At 43.8% G+C, this 22014-nt stretch overlaps 1 long non-coding RNA gene across 1 annotated transcript; it reads left to right on the top strand.

The window, feature by feature from the left end:
- Positions 1–2740: 2740 nt before the first annotated feature.
- On the top strand, positions 2741–16134 carry LOC144163633 (uncharacterized). Its single transcript, XR_013320958.1, has 3 exons — positions 2741–2889; positions 12643–12734; positions 15420–16134. It is a non-coding gene; the product is annotated as an uncharacterized LOC144163633 (long non-coding RNA).
- The last annotated feature ends 5880 nt before the right edge of the window (positions 16135–22014 follow it).

Below are 22014 nucleotides of genomic sequence, written 5' to 3'. Positions count from 1 at the left end.
AATAGTCGGATACTGATAAAATTTCCGGACACCACCCTCCTTTCCGAACCGCCACGCGCCAAGCCTGCAGTTTCGTGCCCTTCTACTTCTTATTCTAATACGCAGCACTTCTACTACCCCTCCGACGGCGCTTGGAGCAGAGAACCCCCCAGGCCGCTCTATATAGGCGTGCGTGAATGCCTGAAAATCGCGACTGTACGTACGACCACAGCACACCGAGTACCCATGAACTTGCCATGAGCGTTTCCAATTTAGTAGTCTGCCACGGCCGTAAACTGCACGCCATGGTGTTCCTGTACAATGCTTAATTTACCAAACCAGAGCGGAAATAGAACTGAAGAAAGAGCACTGACACAAACCAAACGCGATATTGGTTATGTGCCGCGTTTGTGCGCGCATGTTTTCTGGGGCGTTTGGTGATATATTATCAAAAGGGTGATCCTAGCGTGACCATGTACCGTATGTAAGTGTCCTCGTGGACATTGTCAAGGCGGCACTGAGTTGAGGGCGGCTTAAACGCAACAAGAAAGGACATTCAGTCACACGTCGCTGTGTTTTGGGAGATCAATGGCAAGTGACCGGCCCTGAATTCGCAGGACCTTTATGCCGAAGCGTTCTTGCGTCCTTGTTGCAAGCGTAGTGGTTTGGTTTCATTCCGGGTCCACGCTGGTTTGGTAAAGCTATGACATTTGACACTCACGCTTGTATCTCGTTTTTTTATTGCGTAATATATACGTAATTGTTCTCTAAAGGTATAACCAAACAGTGCTGTTAAAACACTTTAATACAAGATAAAATTCTTTTTACCGGCGGAGTTGTTCAAAATTTCTTCTGCCCGTGCGCATCGTGAACAGAAAATTCCGCTTGGCGAAGTAGAGAGGGGAATGCCAAGAAGAGTGAGATAAAGCGGCGAGGAGGCAATGAGACCTCGAGCAAGTGTTGGGAGTGCGCGCTTTGAGAAAAAAAAGTTTCCCATTGTCGGAATCCAATCTGGGCCCCTTGCGTTACTGAACCGACGTCTATACAATTGCGCTATTATCGCATTAGGGGCGCCCAACATTTTCTTTGGTTCCGCAGCGCCCGCGTCGGTTTTGGACTTTGGCTGTTTTGAAGTGGCTTTCGCTTCGGAATTAGCAAATTTGCATTGTTGACTTGAGGAGTGTGGATGCTGGACTTTGATTTAACTCGGTTTGCATGGAGAAAGCTTCCCTTGTTAGCCGTCCTTCTCTTACGAAAGGGAGAGACCTAAGAACAGCCAAGTTGAAGCTAGTGAAGACCACCAGTTCCGCTTTTTCCTGAGTCTTCGCATCTGAATTGTAAAGCTGGCCGATTATTTGCCGCTATTAAAGCTCGGAGGTATAGAAATAGGACAATAACTTAAAGTGTTGGCACGAATTATTTAGAAGGAAAACTATCCTACATGTTTGCGGGCCTCGGGCGTTTCGCGAACGTGTATATATACGTACAAACCAAAAGCTATTCATTTAAAACCATGAGCAGTGGATTTCCAAAACCTTTATACTTTGTGTCGGACGTTTTATGACAAATTTTAGAAGTAAAATGAATGTACCGTTTTAAAAACGTTTTTTACAACGTTTTGAAAATTAGCTTGTGTTCTTAAGCATTAAAGGTTAAGAATCACGCACTAGTGAGTCTGGACATTTGGATGGCATGTACGGTTTGGAAGGAAGAATACATCAGTTAGTCCAACTGACGTATGTTCACACACTCGCAATTTCTCACGAACGCATGCACACATATACACACGAATTCGCACACACATTTACACATGCATCCACACACACGCACTCGCTCTTACACACACACACACTCAACCACGTGTACACACACTGAAGCACGCGCACACACACACTAGGACATACTCACACGGGCACGTGTGCACCTCCACGGGCGTAAGAGTATTCTTTACTGGCTCCAAATTTACACCCCCAACAAATACTTTAGTCACACGGGCACTTTAAAACCGTATTGAAGCGAAGCGCGATTGACTTTTTGAGCGCGCTCGACGCACTGCCCCTGCTGCACAACACGTTTGAATCCCGATTTAGAAGTTGCAATGGTTGCACTTACGTACTCTAGACGGCGTCAAAAATGTACTTCGAAGCAGATGTCTGGTAACTTAGCGTGGCCGTAGGTATACGTACCTATATAAATATTACCGCACGCTTTTTTGGCTCAAGTTATTTGATACAAATTGTGGCGTTAGTTTAAGTTGTAAGCTTCTGTGCCATTAGTCAGCGGGGACGGGAATGTCACCGCTTTCGTCCGATCGCGCTTGGAAACCTCAGTCGTGACTGGGAACCAACGATGGAGTTTGAGCGGGATCGGGCGCGATCACGATTGAAGCTTCCGTGCAGCAGCGCCCAATTCGGACTGACCTCGATACGGACCGACTAAATGAGCGATTCAAAATGCCCGTGCGAAAGGGGTGTGAGAAACATTACGTGCTGTCACGTTTCTTGTACGTACAGACCTCGAGTGAAGCAGAGTAAGCGGTAACTAGAAACGCTGCGCAATCCGCCAGAGCCCAAACAGTGTAGCTACAAGGTAAAGCAAGAATTAAGCACAAACCATTCCGGCTCCGGCTCTATGAGCCGTGTAACCGGATCGTGCCTAAAACAACCCCGGTAACATTCAGGATGTTGTGACTTCGTTGCGAGTGTTTAGCACAAAGGTTCTACTTACAATTTTTGTTTTTGGGACGACATACACAGCGGAAATGTTGCAAGACTTGTTTGCGCTAACCTCACCTGTCTGCATCGTCGTATAAAACCCTGGGTGCCGGTCTTTTAAAAGCGATAGTGACAGCGTCGGCATCTTCGAGTTCGAGGAGAATTATCTGCCATCGGTTTCTGGAAGCTTCTTGAAGTGAGTATTTTATTTAGTACTTGCGTTCGTGGTTGTAAAAAGCGACATTCTGTCGCAACGTGCGTGCTCTGAGGTTCCCTTGTGGAACTAATTGACATTCGTCCTGTCATGACAACTCCGGTGGAAAATGCGGATGGGCATTTGAAAAACGAAAATAGCTTGGAGCCAAGCAGGCAACATTTACGTTATCTCTTGCCCTTTTATAAATATTTTCCCGAACCCACTTCCACCTAATGTATGCCATTGAATGAACGTTTTAGTAGAATTTTCTGTACAATTTATAAAAAAATGATTGTCGAGGGCATGGCATCAAACAAGAAACAACAGCGCCAGGATATTGCGAATCCCACTTAGTGGAATTTCCTTGTGCTGCCTTGTAAGAGGGAAGGAAAGTCATTTAAAATCAGCAGGTTTCGTGACTAGTTCACCAATACATTGCACTGAGTCCAGTCAAATTTTGATAAGCAAAATAAAATAAATAAACCCATGGAAGGAAAGAGAGGGCGAACGATATGATTTGCCACACGACTGCAAACGTTAAAAACTCCTAAAGATACTCGCGACATTCTTAAAGAAATACGTATAAATTTGAACCGTCTAAGAAACGTCGGTGGCGACTTCTTGAGTAATACCTTTTGTCTCGTGGCGACCATTTTGGTGTACGCTAAGACATGTGGGTGTACAGAGAAAAGGGAAGTTTTCTGTGCCGCTTGACCAATACTAAAACAAGTTAAAGAGCCACGTTCGCGGTTCCTTCAAAAGGAACGTTTACTCTTGGAACTCATAAAATACTATTATAATGAATGCGTAGCATTTATTGTTTGACTATTCTGTACAATATTTTGCAAGCTTAAATAGAGATAAGTGATATATTAACCGCATATAAGCGCTGATGTTGTGTTTTTATATGCGTCGCACCTTTCATGCGAATCCACAAAAAATAGGCAAAATTCGGCAACAGGTAAGATTGCCTTCGGCAATCTTACCGATTCGGCAATCGACAAAGTTACCTTCCTAGCCATGGTGATCTAAGCATTCTAGTCAGACATGTCGCTGCCAATAATTCCTGGCCATGAAGAATATAGAAAGAAAAATGCAACCAAAATTCCTCTGTTTCTTGTGCCCAAATTATAGTGATTTTTGAACATTGCTCAGGGGTGGCACCTGGTTTGCTAACAAATTCTGATAGACACCTATGACTGCTCATGCACTGCGAAGCGCCAACAATGTGTTTTTTTAAATGCGATAATAGTAGCATTTACTGTTCAAAGAACAATAACTTATTTTTGCATTGTAGTTCACCGGAATGGACACAGCCCTAGTAAAAGCATTGCACTTTACACAATCGCCACGTGCTGTCGTAGCTCACCGCAGGGGACACGCCATCAATTATAGTTTCTTTTTTAATCACCCTCTTGAACCTTTGCTTTTTTGGGATTCCTATCCTCTTTGGTAAACAAATAAGAAGCATGGCGAATCTCTCTTGTTCTAGCGTAAACGCTCTTTCTATCCTGTGTAATTAGCAAGCAGAGATTTTTCTGTTACCCATCTCTAGCGCCTAATTTTCTAAATCCAAATCCATAAGCGTTCACTCGGTCCACGTTTCGTCACCTGCTCGCGTGATCGATAACGCGTTATCTCGTTGTACCGTTAGACTGATTTTAAGGCATGAATACTTAAAGACGGGACGAAACTAACAATTGCATAAAAAGCCCCCTTAAAGGCGGGCAAAGGATTGTCAATGTTTGCATGAGCCACTTTTTGCAATTCGTTCAACGTTACAAAACCATGGTAGGGCATGGATGCACTGACTTCTCCACGATGGCGAGTGCAGCAAATACTCAGGGCGTGTGCTGTGCCGTGTGCTGTGAATGGTGTTCATCGATAAGACAGGTAGTTCCCCCTTATTACATCGTTGAAACAAAACCGTATTGCCGTCAGCGAGTAACACGCCCTGAATGCGGGACAATGTAGAAGGCGACGTTTTAACATAAAATTTAATGCCTCGTCTGATTCCTGGACCACAGCTTTAAAAACAAAAATTACGTACCTTCTGTTTGCCTGTACAGTTTTCGCAGACATGGTCTCGTTAGTTAAAAGCTCACATTTTGGTGCAAGCAATCTTACACGCTCGTGGTAATGTAAATATGCAAAAATACAGAAATCTGATTTGGAAAAGTGCAATATGAATGGGCAACACCCTAATATGCTCCCAATATTGCTAGGTAATCGTGTCCGAACTGTATAAACTGCACACACAAGGAAAAGAATCTTTTTTCAGCAATATTCCTCAAACTCTTTTTGGACCACAAGCCCGTATGATTCTAAACCGGCGGCAAGAAGAGACGAAACGTAAACTATGCATTTAGGCAGTTGGCTTTTTTCTGAGTTGCCGACCAAAATATAGTCTGTTTGCACCAAGAGTGGCTGTTTCGCTGTTTTAGCGGGAGGTTAAGGAGCTGCCATGTTCAATCAATTCTCCAATTGCGGCCATGGTATTACAAAATCAAGAAGGTTATCATTGAGTCAAAGTAGTGCTCTCATGTCTGCCAACACCAAGCACTCCTATAGACGTCCAAAACGTTGCTTCCCTTCCACAGTTGAACCACTCCTTCTTCTGAAGTTGATTCCGATCATGTTATTCACGCAGATCCATTCAGTCGAGTTTTCAGGCTCGGTTTTAAAACAAATTTATTAAAAAAAGATAAATTATATTTAAGTAGGACGATAAGTGCCCGAGTTGAGAAATTGTGATATTTATTGTTAATATTTGTTTATATATTTTTTATTAGACTTTATTATTGATATTTATTCAGTTCTGTTGAGTGGCATGTGTTTTTTCTTCGACTCACTTAAAACGAGGGAGAAACGTACAGCTCTCTGGTAAGATTGGGCAACTCATCTTATTAATGAAAACCGCCCGAAAAATTGGCATTGTAGTGTTTAGCGTGCTTGCCTTTGGCGTGTTTGATTCCCTGCGGGCCGGGCTGACGCCGTGTGCGAGGGGCTGGGCGACCAGACATGGTGTCATGAAATCACATAGAAATATATACTGACTACACCTCAAGTGATCTAATTATCTTACCTGAGACAAAAACCATGAAAGCGCTTTTTCAATATAAATATACGTAACCAGATGCGCGCGTGGCAGACGGAAGGGAAATGTGTTAAAGAGGCAATGTTTACAAGATATCAAAAATAACTCATTGCGAGACACGTAGTGCAGATGACGGTTTTCAATGTCCGTTAAGACAATGGAGGGTCACTAACTCAGCGATTTCCATGCGTCCTTGTGTGAAAAGTTTTTATGAACTCTCTAAACGTTTTTCCGGATGCCACGTTGATACTGACGTAGCACAAAAGATGGGTGGACACTCACACGTGGTGCAGTGGTCCGATAAGTTGGAGCTCTGCTTAGACCTGGCAGAGTTTTCATCTTCCTGCAAGCGTACGATTAGGTATCTCACAGTTTGCCCAATATATGTAGGGCAACACGACAGCAGTATAATAGACACAATACACATTCCACAAACCGAAGTGATGTATGAATGTGAACATCTTCGACAGGACTCTGTCTGGTTGGGTTAAACTTAAGAGGCAAATACACCAACCATGGTAAACGCCCTTGGTTGGTGTATTTGCCTCTGAAGGGATGTATGTATGAGAAATGGCGATATTGTAAGTACAAGTGTAAACAAAAAGCTATTCTATGAATTCCTGAACAGTGAGATTCCCGAAAGCGTGAATGTAATTTTCAGAACTTTTCTGACAATTTCACAGATGCAAACAAGTACGCGGCTACGTTACAACCTTAAAAAAATCGTCAACATTGCGAAACAAGTTTCAGTGCTTACGCTTTGAAGTTAAAAAAATCGTTGCGTAGAGAGTTTTGACATTGGCAAGGAGTGTACAGAGAAAATTTAAGTATCCGTGTGCTTACCACTTTGGCTGCGTAAAGAAGAACCACTCAGTCAGTAACATAACGTCTGTTCGTTTTAGCGCGCGCACACATGCACCCACACGCACGCACATAATGCAATGAGCACACCGACAGACTGAGACACAAAGAGATGTAGTTTTGCGCCTTCAATCGGTTAAGAATATTGTGTACGGACTACTAACCGTAAGCCTGATTAATACACCGTACGTGCCATCGCGGTTAGTGCACCTAAGACCGCATGTAAAGCCGTGTAACAGCGAAGGTAAAACATCCTGCTGCGCTCGGCGCCCGCACTAGTGTAGCTACTAAGTAACGCAAGAAGAACATATAAATGATCCGAGTTCAAATCATGCGAGCCATATAACCTAAGCGTACCAGAAACATCACCTGGAACACTGAGGATGTTGACTCCTCGTTGCCAGTGTGCAGAACAAGGGCTCTGTAAACGCTTTGTTTTTGAGTTGATATAGCTGGATTTCAACCTGGTGGGAACATTCCAAGGCTTGTTTGCAGTAAAATAGCCCTCCCGCATCTATGTATAAACCGGTGGTGTCGCTGTTTTCCATACAGGCACGAGTGCATCGGTATCAGAGAAATCGAGGAGGATTAACTCCCACCTGTTTATGGAACACTTTTGTTTAAATTTCCAAGTTCTGGGTGAGAAAATTGAGAAATTCTGGGGAAATTTTAATGTTTTTATATAACTTTAGGGAAATAATCGACAGTGTACGTGTTACGAAAACATAGCATTAAACTGCTACTGGAAATTTGAAAAACGAAGCTTTCAAAGCACTGACCCGGCCGTAGTTACAATACACTTCTTACTTTTTTTTCATGAACGCTTTCGCAAAACCACCCCTTAGCAATGCACTCGGTTGTATAAACTGCATAGGGGAGTTTTCGGTACAATTTACAAAAAAAAAATGATCGACGACCGCATATGAGAAAACTAGATACAGTAGCACAAGATGACAAATCCGGCTTAATAGAATTTCCTTCATACCGCGCTGTGCGATGGTCAAGTTGTTTGAAACATGACGGCTGTAGTTTCAAAAGACCGATTCGGCAATGTATGCTGTAGAAGGAACATTTGGCAGCATACTTTTGTTCTATTTGAAAAACTTTTCTCACGAAGTCAAAGGAAAAACAAGCATCAATGGCGCAACAATGGCACAAAGCAGACTTAGTAGAATATTGGTCATACCGCCTTGTATGACGGAAAACAAGTTGTATAAACCGCGCCGGCTGTTTCCACAAAGGCACTTTTCAGCAATTTATGCTGTGGAACAATCTCCTTAAGAACTTTTTCGCACGATTTAGAAAAAAATGTTTGACGAGGGTATTAGAGCAAACAATATACAATAGGCAAAGATAAGACCAATCATTCAAGAACTTCCTTCGACAAGAACTTCCTTCGTACTGCTTTGACCTTCAACATTGTATTGTTGAAAATAAAGTTTGATTTGATTTGATTTGATTTGAAAGAGGGAAGACACTCTTCTCGAAGCCTGCAGGCTGTGTTCATAGGTAGTTCGCCAATACGCCGCACCAGGGCGCTACAGCTTTTGGATCAACAAAAAACAGCGAATAAACCCATGAGATAAAATAAGGGGCAACCGGTATTTCTTGATACGCGATTAGAGTCGTAAGCGACCGTACACTGAGGCTGGTGAAATTTCGAAAGCAATACCTGTGACTTTGTGACATCCGTAAAAGGTCTGTGATAATTTTTCGGATGCTACTCTTGGTCTCGTCACGAGGATTTTCGGTATCCGCTGAGATATGCGGGTTCCCGAAACAAAAAGTAAAGATTTCTGAGTCACATCATACTGACCTAAATAAGTTAAAGAGTCGCGTTCGTGGAAACCTAAAAAAAGGGGGTATTCGGCACTTTCGCCATTAAAACGCCATCAAAACTGAATGCAGCACATTTTTTGCATGGGCTGGCCTGGTCCTTTATTAACCGGTTTTAGCTTCCTGTATTATATTCACATTGAATTTGCGGTCCCTTTAAACCGACGCCATAACGGGCCAGCGTGATAGAAAGTATACCTCCGGCAAGACCACTTCCCTGGCCCAGGTCATTTAAGAATTTAAATCTGCACTCCCCTGGCCCTGGTGATTTAAGCATTTGAGTCTGCTACATTGGTATCAGTGATTGATGACTACGGGTAAATGCAAAGGGAATGCAAATGAAATTCTGCTGCTGTTACTTGTGTCCCAAGTATGTGCGATTTTGAGCATTAATGGAGGTGGCACGTGGTTGCTAAATATTCGCAGAGATGGCCCGGAGCTGCTTATGTATTCTAAAAAAAACAAAGCTTTAGTAGAATGATTTTAAAAATGCGAACTTAAAAGAATCACCAGCTTATGCAATCATTACTTGTAGGTGAAAGTGTATTGGAATACACACAACACTAACAAAATTAGTGCCATTTTACACAATCATTGTCACGCCATGTGCACAATGCAAGGCACACAACTCCGACGAAAACATTCGCTCCTCTTCCAATATCAAAGTCTTGATCCCTATTCCTTTGAATCCTTTTAATCTTCCCTTTGTAAGCATACTAGAGGAATCAATCACCTTTGTTCCCTATATAAACGCTGTTAGCGTAAACGTGCTTTCTCATCTCTGTGATCACCGTGCAGACGTTTTTGTCCTGTAGGCATCAGTACGTCTCTCTAACTGATATGTTTCTCTATTGAAATTTCTCTGGATACATTTTTTTTCAAGCTGCGCTCACGATTTACCAACGCACTATTGCGGTGTACCGTTGGACTGTTATTAGGACACAAATGCGTATCGGAAAGAAGAAGCTTTGAAACTGCGGGAAACCTAATGACTGGGGGAGGGAGCTGTGGATTGTTAGTCTTTGCACGAGCCACGGCGTGTAATTCGTCTTTCGTTACAACACTAGGGTAGGACATGAATGCACTGCACATTGCACGACCGCACCTGCCGAAATTACCCCCGGAGTGTGCGGTATTTGTGTTTGGTTCCCAAGAAAGGAACAAGTACTAAAAATAGCTCGCCGTGCATCTATCAGATACGCAAACCTCCCTCAGTAGCAAGTTGAAGCCCTCACGAGCCGCACGTGAAGTAAACACCATTAGAGCGGGAGACGGTCCACGGCGACTTTAAAACTTTGAACTCAATGTTATATCTGCTTCGCGGACAGCTGTTTTAAAAACGATACCTTCTAATACCTTCCGCGATTGCTCAGTTGCTGAGGCGCTGTGCTGCTGAGCTCAGCGAGGTGGGTTTAATCCCGTCCGTGGCTGTTGCTTTTCTGGCGGTGGTGAAAAGCGAAAACGCCGTGTGTCGTAATTTCGGCACGTTAAATATCCCCATGTGGTCAATATTAATTTAAAGCCCTAGACTACTACAACACTCATAGGCATGGTTTAGCTTCGCAGTGTTAAACCCCACAATCATCGAATAAAGCATACATCCTATCCGCCAGTAGTTTTTCAGAAAGGTCACGTATTTCTTGAAAAGCGTAGGTTTCAGTACCTGGTAATGTGGATACGCACAAGTACCAGAATCTGAGTTGAAGCAGTGCAGTGAGAGTGGGGTCAGACTTTATGTGCTCTCCATTATTTTTATGTAGTCCTTACAACACGGTACAAATTGCATACACTATAAAACTAATGTTTTTATGCAGAACCATGTCTCGCAACAACTTTGCACCCTGGGCTCGCACAATTCCAAAACAGCAGCCATGAAATACGAAATGATGTAGTCATACAGTTTGCTTTTTTCAGACAGAATCAGAAACTAGTGATGTTCCACCAACTGCTGCTAACTGGTTATTTCATCGGGAGGTTAAGGAATTATCACTTTCAATCAAAGCTTCAACTACGTTCGCTGCATTCAAACACTTAAGAATGCCATCCTTAAGTCACAGTACTGATCTGAGCAGTATTATACCCAAAAATGGATTTCCCATTACAGGTAGCAAACTGCTTCCTGTATGATTCTTTCCGTTCGTATTATTCATGCAGATAAATTCAATCAAGCGGTCTTCGCTTTTGGAGGATATGTCGCCTCTGTTTTATGAAGCACATCGAGTGTGTACCTTTTTTGGTGAAAGACGGCGGTTACCGCGATTGCGAATTCTCGCAACGGCGGCGATGCAAGTGTGGGTGAGGGAAATATTCTCGGCCCTCCGTGGAGAAATGGGAACCTAGAGGCCAGTCAAGGGGTCAGAAGTATTAATAACGTGACGTGACGTTCTGTGTACAACGGTTGTAGTGTTCAAAGTTAGAGAGCGAAGTTTAAATTGTTCTGTGTGTCTCGGTTCTCTCACTGGCTTGTACAGGTAGGTGAGGGGACGACTGGAATATTGTTGCTACTCAACGTGGTTCCAGGAATGCGGGAACTAGCTAACACTGCAGGAATTTTGTGGGCACGGGGCGCAATTGTAAGCGCCCCTGGGTTGGGCTTGTGACACACCGCTTGAGGTTTAATAGTCACCGCAGAAATCGCTGCTATTTGGTGGTTTCCGTCGTGTTGCACTTATGGTTATGAGTTTAAGCTTCAGAGTGCGGAAGGTCCACCACGTGATCACTTGTGTGCGCAGCTACGATTGGTTGTTATTTGGAGCTATGAGCGGTGTGACCTATGAGCGGCTTAGTACGGGTTGATTGGTAGACCCTTCTCACTCTCTGTTGTAACGTGTTTTTCGGATGGAAACTTTTGGAACAAAGTGCAGGTGTTTCATTTTTGGGGACAGAAAGTGACCCGCTAGGCGGGGGCCCTGCCCGGCCTCTTTTCTCTTATTTATGGTGAGTTTTAAATAATTCGTGTATATAAACTATATATACATAAGTATGTTTGTGTGTATGCGCACGTTTTTATTTGAGTTTACGGCCGTCTCTACTACGTGCCATCAAACATGAACCAGTGATCTCTTTTCTCTTGGATCATCGGCTGGCCAATCCCTATGGTCTTTTTCCGACCTTTGTCTCTGTCCCACTCTTGGAAGAGGTCTGCTTATTGCCGTTAGAAATCATCGCTACAGCGTGTAAACTGCTTACACCTAATGTATCTCGAACAAAAAATTTTGACTCATGACAACGCTACTGAAGCCAACCTATTGTCCCTCCATTTCGGGAAAGAGTAGGACACCAACTAGGATTAACTCTAAGTTTGCGGTTTTAGCCACCTATTCTGACAAATATAACCTTATCTCTCGAACCACTCACCAATTACCTGTGTTTTAAATTTTATCTAATACATGCATAATGGAGAAATTGGGATAAATTTAATGTTATGGTAATAGAAAAATGATATGGGAAACTCGGATGTCGTTTCTGCATTTTTAACGTCGGTTTGACAGAGCCATGGGTCGAATATTGCACATAACCTTTCATACGAATAATTACCAAACTAAGTTTATTGGTGATTAGTTAAACGAGTCTGAACAGTAGTGTTCACAAGAAGGAAGAGAAGGCGGGGAACAGAACTAGCACGTAAAACATTGTAAATTTGAATTTTTCAATGAGGCACCGATTTCAAAAACTTATGTTGAGAAGTGTAGGGGTTTTAGCATTTATCACGTGCCTCTGGACAGGTTAATCATTGTGTTCATCAAAGACTAAGTACCCCTGTAGTCTACGACAGCTTCTGCAGTTTAGCTTGAGTAGTTTATGTCCAATTTAGCAGCGCTAGGTCAAATTTGAAACGGTGGACGAGCATACGCGCGCGGTGACTTAAAACAAAATACCCTTGATAAGGCACCGCGTAATGCTTTATGCCCTAAACAATGCTTGAGGAGTGTATATAAATAACGAACTTTTGTTTCTAGCACCTGCTGAACCATGATTTTCCTTGGAGTGTTCCTGAGTGGTCTCGGCTTGGCAGCAGTGTCTTCGGCCTACATCCACGAGGACTGTCCAGGTGCGGCTAATGTACCTTCCACAAAAATATAATGGTTTAAGCCAGTGCATTTACAAAGAAAACCAAAGTGCGACCATGGCCAGAGCCGCTTACATGGTATTAAAGCTGGGAGGCTACGTTAAACATTTATAAACAAAAGCTTAGCCCTGCTGCTAAAAGGACCACTGAAAAGAACAAATTAGAGCGCTAAGCCCACAGCTCATTCGGAAAGGGGTAGCGAGCAGAGCCCTGCAAGCATACAAACTTTAGCGTCGCTGATAGCTGGTTCTCACACTTTCTTGAGTTTACGTCCACTCGCAGTTGAGCGTAGTGTTTTCAAAACTTCGTGGTAGCTCTCCCTTGGATCCTTCCTCTGCCCCCATCGTTGCTTTTAGTTTGTCCCTGATTTCTGAGCAATCGCACTAAGTGATAAAACGATTTCTAAGGCTACAAAATGAGCAGCCACAATCTCGCACATTTCCTGTGAAAAGGGAAACTACGCTGAAGACGAGAAAGACTACCGCAAGTTTGTATTTGGTTTTCTGACGTCACCGATACTGACTCATTGTGAGATCCGCTGCTACCTGCGAAGCGTACGATTATTAAACAAGACCGTGTGATCGTTTTGGGGCCTTTTTTTCCATCGGATTGCAGCGGTTTTATGTTATATAATCAACGCTCTCGCACTACTTTTGCGTTTGCACTTGTCTTGCACTCGTCTACGATCAACACTGGGTTGCCGTCAAAAAGTGTTTTTTGGATGTAGAGCCCTCTCTTGCTGTTGTTGTTTTGTTGTACCTTTGTACTGTTCCAGTGTCAACCATGCATTACCGCGTAAACTTGAGAAGTATTTCTGAATGTGTTTTTTGTTTGTTTGTCGCTGTTCAACTACTTCCTATGTGTTGCAGTGTAAAAAAGGTGTTTTCTTAATGACGCGCTCATTTTTTTTTTCTTTTTTTGCGGACGCCTGCAAATACAGCGGAAACAATTTTCGCTTTATTTTCTAGCTCTTTGTGCGACGCTGTGTGCATTCTGAATAATTTCAGCATTTTCTGAAGGGACGGAGCACATTTAAGCTAGCCAACATAACTTTCATTCCTTCTTTTCCTAAATCATTTTGGATGGAAAATGACGGCAATAATAATATTATTTTTATTATTCATACTCTGTGTCTTAATTACGAATAGTGCGATGTCGGTGTAAACCTGGGGCAATTAGAGAGGTTCGATAATAATGGGACCTTGCAATGCTTTTTTCGCCTTTATATCGTAAACGCTCTAGGAACGGAGTCGTCGAAAAACACGCTCAGTACATGTAATACGGAATCACATGGTCCCCCACTCAAAATTACTGTTGTATGCCCATCACATGACCTAGAAACCTCTGAAAAGGATTTTCCCTCTTCAGGGGTCTTGGGGTTTTTCGAGCGTTCCAATTGCGTCATAAGAGCGGTGTAGCGGCTGTTGGCCGGCTCTGTTTCAGTTGCAGAAATGAACACATTCAATGACCACTTTCAAAAAATGTCGCAAAGTCAAAGCAGGAACTGAAGGCGAATCAGATGCACAAGCAAATCACGCAGAGCCGCTACGGGCCGGCGATCACTATCTTTCGATCTGCTTCCAGACGCGCAGGAAAAAGTGAAAGTGCCTATCAGCAGTGTTGAGGAGTTCATTTAAGTATGTTTTTTATGAAAGCAACGCCGCCTAGTGCGGAGTAATTTTTAGCGAGGAATTCAAGGTCACTCCGTTCTATAAAAGATGAGTGTGTTATATTATTCATGGTGGGGGTAAGTGTCATCTGCGCAGAGACTGGATGCTCTCATAGCAGTGACCTATTCATTTTCCGCGTAATGTGCTTCCGAAACTTTCTGCCACGCTTCCTGAATGCCACACTGCTTTGATGTCTACAGCGCGGATTTGGAAACAGAGGTTCACTTAATTGAAGGCTGCGTGATTATTTAGCGCGCAGATGTTCTCGACGGTGTCGGTGCATGCTGCCACCTCCCTTAGCCAATTCTTGGCTGCCTTGTGAGCTTACCATTTTGCTTGTCCAGTGATCCAGTTTCACCTTTCATACAGCGAGTTGTTTTCTCGGGTAACTATCAACCGAAACAGATTTTAAAACATGGGTGTAGTTCCCCTCCTTCGTTATTACTTCAAAGCACTCACTTAGGAAAACTAAACCACGATTCAATGAAAATTATTTCACGCTGCATAGAGCAGCTGGCACCAAGCATCATCAGGTTTTTTTATTCACCAAAAGGTGGCAGTTTACAAGCGTAGCGCAATTTGAAAAGTAAAAATCAATACACAGCTTTTCCTTCATCAACCGTTCGTCCATTACTGTGTGGTGATAATGCGGCGGGATACAATTTAGGTATCCGAAAATGTGACGCCAGTAGATTTTTATTAATATGCTTCTTGATTGTTCGCAATATTTTAGGGGCACAGCACATGAGATTTGTTTATTTCCGCAGTGCTTACTTGCAGCCATTCCGCCAAATATATTGCCAGGATATTTGGTAAGGAGGTGGGAGTTACGAGAGCCACACACGTGACGACCCTTGGCAGGCGAAATGGCGCTAGGGCTGAGAACAAATAGCAAAGTATATAAGCTGCATCAATCCATCGACTAAATTTAGGGATGAAGGATGCTTTTGTCGCCATTTTTCGACGCTAATATTTGCCCTGTTTCTTCTCTTTTCAGAGCATTGGCTTGTAACCGATTCAGCCCTTGAAGATGCCCTGTTTGAAATTGCTGCCGACTTTCCGCCTGATCATGTCATTGAACGTGGCTGGAGTTTTCAATCAGTATCCAAAGGCGATACGGTTCTGCGAACCAAATCTTACGCCAAACCAACCATTGTTGGCCCCATTCATCGCTACTGCAGAAGAGCGTGTCCAACTGTTGCAGCTACGTTCAAAGGCTCATGGGATGTTATTACGTGGAAATCGTACGGCGAAAATTTAAACGCTACTATTGATTTGAGCGTTGAGGATGTGACATTTACTATTGAATTCAAGCTGCACGCAACTCCCGAAAACGGGACCTTTGCTTTAAGGCCAGTGTCTGCTATTCCCGTCTGGCGCGGACGGCACAGTATCGATATAACAAGCGATCTCCCTAGTGTTTATGAATTTATAATTGCATCCGCCACCGAATTCCTGTTTTCAGTTTTTGCAAACAATCTCTTCACGAACTTTATGGAATACCGCGCCCTGCAGGTGCTGCGTGTTGCAACTGAAAATGCCGAGCCTTTCGTCATTTAATATGTTCTGGCCTCGTATTGTTTGCGGTTAGAAATATTGTACGCTACAAATGTTTCGTTTCGCTTTTTTGTTGCTTTAAAACATTGCGTAAAATTCATTCAAGGGGTCAACAAAATTATGAAATCAAATGAATAAACCCCTGTGGACTGGTATCTGTTTCCCCTGTTTTGATTTCTCATTCTTAATGAAAGCCTGTCAATGTCATCTGATAACCTCACGAGTCGCAGTTGCTCAATCGCAAAAGTTAGTTCTATCGTCGGATTTTTTTTTCGGTGGGTTTCTATCACACTACACTGCACTAAACTACAGCTTTCTCTCCACCTTTCCCTCTTCCTCTGTCTCTCTCTCTGGTAGCCATTATGGTTTATAACAAGTGTATTAGTGTTGGAATAGGAAGCCTGGTTGGAATTGTTATAGGGACCGGGAAGCTGGGCGGGTGGTGCGACCACTCGGCGCACCCCTCGTTAGAGGAATGAGCCGGTGCGTTGAACTGCACAGCCTTCCGTTGTTTTGGCCGTGTTTGCTTCGGCGCTTTAAATTTATTGTTGGTGTTGTGAGAGGATATGTGCAGTGAAACGGAGTCTAGACAGCTGTGTTGGCTTCTTAGATGCAATAACGGCTACGTAAATTCTCGGACGCTTTTATAGTTGGGGACGGGCTACAATGGCGTGAGCGCTTTTTGCATCGACCTACGCTTGGCTCCATCCGAAAGTACGAATAACGCTAGTATTGGTAGTATTCTTTATATCTTAAATGCATTAACGGCTTCGTAAACTTATTGGACGCTTCTGAGGTGGATAATGAGCTACATTGACATAAGCGCCTTTTGCAGCGCTCTGCACCTGGCACCGCTTGACGTGAGTAAGAATAAAACTATTAAGTGCAATGCACTTCTTAAGCGACCCTGAACCTGCGTCCACCGGCGATGTCCGCGCACGTGGAGATGGGCGCGCGCAGCCTGGCCGCTGACATGGCACATACCCACGTGGGGGATTGGCCAAGAATCGGGCGTGAGAAGGGCTAATGCACCTGCTTAAAGGAGTACTGACACGAAATTTCAAAGCTGAGATCCGCTCTAGCAATCAAGTACAACGACAACACAAATAGGTGTCTGTGAATAAATGCATCTTTCTTTCTTTGTAGTTGTGTGTGTGTGTGTGATCTCTCTTTCGCGAACATTACCGAACCGCGCAAATTCAACTCGTGCATTCGCACTTTCACATTCTTCCCCTCGGGGAAATGCGGGGAATTTTTTTATATCAGCATTCAGTTGTACTGGCTTAGATTATCGTCACTGCTTTCAATGACCACGGTTTGCCCTCTAGTTTTAACGGTGGGATACCTCGATACCTGTGCTTTGAAGTGAAAAGCACTTAAGTACGAGATCGATAATGTGACCGTGGAAACGTCGCGACAGTTTACGCTTTTTTTCTGTAAACGTGACCCTCGTGCCTTTGGTATTTGTGAGAGGACAGCATGCGAGGCTGAGAGCCGAAGCGAAACTGCCACGTTTGTAGTGGTCATTGTGTCAATAGCCAAATTTATTGAATCACCCAGCAGCCCAAGCTACAATCCGTACCCCATCCACCCTCCCTATTTTACCACCTGAGTGGAATAAAGGCTTGCACTTACAGTTAAAAAATGTGGCCGAGTGCTGACGCCAGCTTGCATTTTTTAATTCTGAAGTATTCTTGGCCGGGTAGCCAAAAAAAGTGTGAAATGCCTTGTGAAGAAACCAAAACGGGCGACTAGTTGCCTCAAATAGGGGTGTATCAGCCATTGTCCTCCTGCAAAGGCGCATTTCTGACACGCTAAAAGCAGTTAGGATTTGGAGAGGGGTGCATGGACGTGCAAAATTTAACGGCAAGATCATTCAGCCCTCCGTCTATAACGACGACGGTGGTTGAACGTCAAGCTTTGTGCGTGCGAAATAGAATAGGTAAGGGGGAAAGTCAAAGACGCTTCGATCAAAAGACCAAACGGCGTGCTGCTCAAATTCAAAGCTTAACTATTCAAACTTTAAATCCAGAAGGTAAACAAGGAAACCCACAGAAGAAAGCTTTGCGATAAACCATCATCGTCGTTAGACGGAAGAGTGCATGATTTTTCAAGCGTAGGTGCAGCTTGTAAAGCTCGACCGCAGCATTCAGTTATAAAACTAAGGGCAGGTTTTGGCACCCTCCTGTCACTCGCCCTTCACCCACGCTGGAATTGTTTCGTAAATTGCAAAACTTATGAAGCAATGCTTTTACACGATAAGCCATAACGTTTTACTATCACGCGGCATTTATTCTGTAAGCGCTTCCCGGTGACTGTAGAAAACGTAGTTCTGTGAAATTAAACACGTTTATACTGTAGTTAATGAAGTTACGGAGCGTCGTCCATCCAAATTTCTGTTTTGGATAAATCTTGGAAATCACCCCCAAAGTTGTCTTTCATTTGTGCACGACGCCGTTTTGTCATCAACAGCCAAAAGCCATCGCCGGCTGCACACACCGGCGTTGTAAGAGAATTTAGCTGTAATATATACCTCGATACGCCGAACTGCATGCAGGCATGGAACATTTGCACGGAGGAATGGACTTGCACTTCCAGCTTGACTTCCAGGTTGGCGCATAGAGCGTCGTCTGCTTTTTGTAATTACTGAGTAGGGGCGTAAATCCCCCGCATGGCATGCATCCTAAAGGCCGCCGGTACTTTCAAGATTTTCTGATCTGAAAAAAATCTTTGTGGTTATCTTCTTTTTGCAAGCCGCAACGAAGCAGAACGACAGAAAGCAATGCACAACTAAGATGCGCTGACCGCCACGGGCATTCCACTGACGAGCGCATCTTCATGGGCGGCGCTGTTCGCTGAAGCGAGGGTGGTGCCATACAATGTCCGCCCAGTTCCAAAAACCTACCAACCAGCACTATCAGGACAAAAAAAAAAAACAAGTCGCAATCTCTTAACTTACGATTCAGGTTCTTCAATGGCAAAGCCAACGAAAAATAGTTCACTCACGCTGTAATCCGTAGAAAATAGTTTAGCTAGGCGAAATTGATCATTGCCTTCAAACTTTTCCAGCAGTATTGGATGGAAATTCATTCCTGACAGGAATAAAGGATTTCGGATAAAAACAGATGGAGGTAACGCTGTTTTTCCCGGAATCTGTTTCTCTGGCGATCAAAAGACTTAAGTCCTGTTGGGGTACACTGCCAACATTTTCATCATTTGGATGTTGGGGTGTATATTTGGCCCAGTAAAGGGCGTTTAGAAACGTTGCGAGAACAAAAGAATTGATAATGAATTTTGCCTATTTATTCCACTTGTGTTCTTTAACATGTTAGAAAACGCCAAATATGACGACTCGGAATACTTTGTACTTATTCTCATGCCTGCATACCGTAATTATATTCGTACCTTCACAGACACGCTATCGCAAACACATTTTCAGAGCAAACGCGTCTAGACACCTTACCTTTGCCTATACCCTTACTTTCTTTTTACACACAAAACGCGTTCTACATATTGCAGGAATATTCGCCATCCAAACTTAAGTATACAAAAGATTGCCAAATATGAAATTAAAAATAATAATACAACAGTTTACTAGGGCGAGCTCAGTCAGGCCATGTTCACATGCTTACACAATACGTGTCGGAATAAAGCTTCAACTGAATCGTAGAGAACGATAATGGGTTGGTGTGTTTAAGCTATGCAGTAACCTTTCTAATATGTTGATGAGGTAGCCTTCCTAAGCTGCATTTACACCTCCATGCTAAGCTTGAGGAAAAGTCTGTCGAGTGCCCTCCTTCGACTACGGTGGACAAATAGGACTGGCAGGAAATAACATCTAATTTTTGATATGCTTGAAATTAGGTGTTATCTTAGCTTAGGCAAAGTTTTCAAAGTACCAGTAGTAGTAATGAGGGTTTATTGAGCAAGAGGTTCAGGGTGGGGCAGTGTCTTCAGCATCCTCATCCCAGCATTCCGGGAGCCCATGCTTCATCTACGGCTCTAATCGTCAGGGCTTGCGTCTGCCCCAGTGATTGTATCTGATGGCCTAGATTTAACTGTGTTGCTTTGATAATAATATACCCTGCACGATGCGTTATGATGGGAATGTTACTGCATTCGGCGTTTCGCACAAAACAGAGTGACACTCCTCCCCCGCAGCGCATCACTGAATACTCCCGTGTAAAAATTTGCATTGAGGCAAAGAAACATTCAGAAGAGAAGAAACATGGGAAAATGCATTCATTCATCTTATACCGAGCTCAAGTACAACGAAACAGGTGCAGCGAAGCACAGGACAGGCGCTGGATGACAGGCGAAGTTTTATTCAACGGCGAAAAGAAGTATTCAAAGAACCATTTTGTAACACAAGTTCATTCGTGCGTCGCGTATAAAACTGGTCATCACGACAGAAAGCAGAATTGATACAAAACAAAATTCCCTGCCCTAGTTGAGGCCGCACGTAAAGGTACAAGAACAAACAAAATTTAAATACAAAAATATCCGACAGGGAACACATTGCGAAACACGCCTTTAGCTGTGTCGTAAACTGGGAGGTCCAAGCGGGAGCCCTGCCGCAAGTGAGGACTTCAGTGGAGCGAACTCCCTTAGCGATTTCAGACAGCTTCAATACAATTTTCCACAGCAAATTCCACCACAGCGTAGCCAGTCCCGGCATTATTTCCGAGCGCGTGTTCCGGAGCTCAATAAAACAGAAAGAAAAAAATAGCAGTGTCTCCACTCTGAGGATGATGGCGAGGGTGCGGAGTACGGTGACTCGAAATGGCAGCCAAGTTGTGCCCCGAGTGACATCCGATTTGCGCCCCGACCGTCATTCGATTTGAGCCGGGAGTTGCACCTTCATTATTCCCTCAATGAAACTGCAACTCACGGCGCATATCAAATTTCGCTTGATTTTCGCTTGATGGTGTTGTGCGCACGGATCGACGTCGACGGACATTGGGAGGTCCTAAGGTAGTCCGCACCTTTTCAGGCGAGGGAGTAAGCCGTTTGACTCTCCAGTACTAAGTCACGGTCGTAGCCCAATGGGCAAGGCGACTGGCACTAACTATATCTGGTCTAGCAGACAAAGGCTCGAATCTTGCCGGTGGCTGTGTGATTTTTTGCGATTGTAAATGATTTGCGCACGGACGCAGACGGACATTGTGCTGTCCTAAGGTACTCCGCACCTAGAACGTCCAGGAAGATTCGCCCAAGCAAGAGGCCCATTACAGGGCAGGCCCTGTAGTGTGAACCTTACGACCGGGTAGCGGCCCGAGGGAAGAGCCACGATCACCACAGCCCGGTGGTCTTCGGCCGCCATTCCGTCGTCTGTGGCCAAATACAACTGCGGAGTTTTTGGCGCCTTGTTCAGTCGACTCCTTACTAACAGTGCTTTCGTCTACCTTCGCAAATTAAGCCATTTGCCTCCGACAGGCGGGTTCGTGGCATACCCCATTATGTAGGTAAATGAATAAGCAGCCAGAACCATGGATGGTCATAGGGGCAAACTAAGTGCCAGATCAATGAGCACAGTGAAAGTAGTTTTTTCATGACGTTACTGCATACACTGCACAAAACGTTTTTGCAATAAAATCCTACAGCAGAACTGTTTTTATACTTCTGTAGGCACGACGCCCCGGACTACGCCACCTAATGGAAACACTGAGGGTGGAAAACCTCCCAAAAGGCAAGCACAACAACCACAAAACAAAACACTCAACCGAACTGAAACCTCCAACCTCTTCTCGACCAATATTTTAAAATTCGGCCTTCGTCCCTTCGCGGCCACCATTATCGCCAAGTCATTCAAGCCACAGCACAGTAGTTGAGGAGGTTCATATAAAGCCGTTTTTTCACTGTTCGTAGTAATTAGGAAACAAAGCGATTGGTAATTAATTTTGCATCAAAATAATACACATTTTTCAATAGTTTTTTTTCCATACGGCCACTTTGTCATAATTTGGGGTTTACCACGGTGCAGTTCTATGTACAAGTTCAGTCGTGTTGTTATATTAGATGTTCACCATGCTGTA

Source organism: Haemaphysalis longicornis, unplaced genomic scaffold (assembly GCF_048455015.1).
Source record: "Haemaphysalis longicornis isolate Haplotype H1 unplaced genomic scaffold, Haemaphysalis longicornis Haplotype H1 scaffold_126, whole genome shotgun sequence".
Classification (NCBI taxonomy): Eukaryota; Metazoa; Arthropoda; class Arachnida; order Ixodida; family Ixodidae; genus Haemaphysalis; species Haemaphysalis longicornis.
Note: the sequence above shows the minus strand (reverse complement) of the source record. Positions and strands in the feature narration are given on the sequence as shown.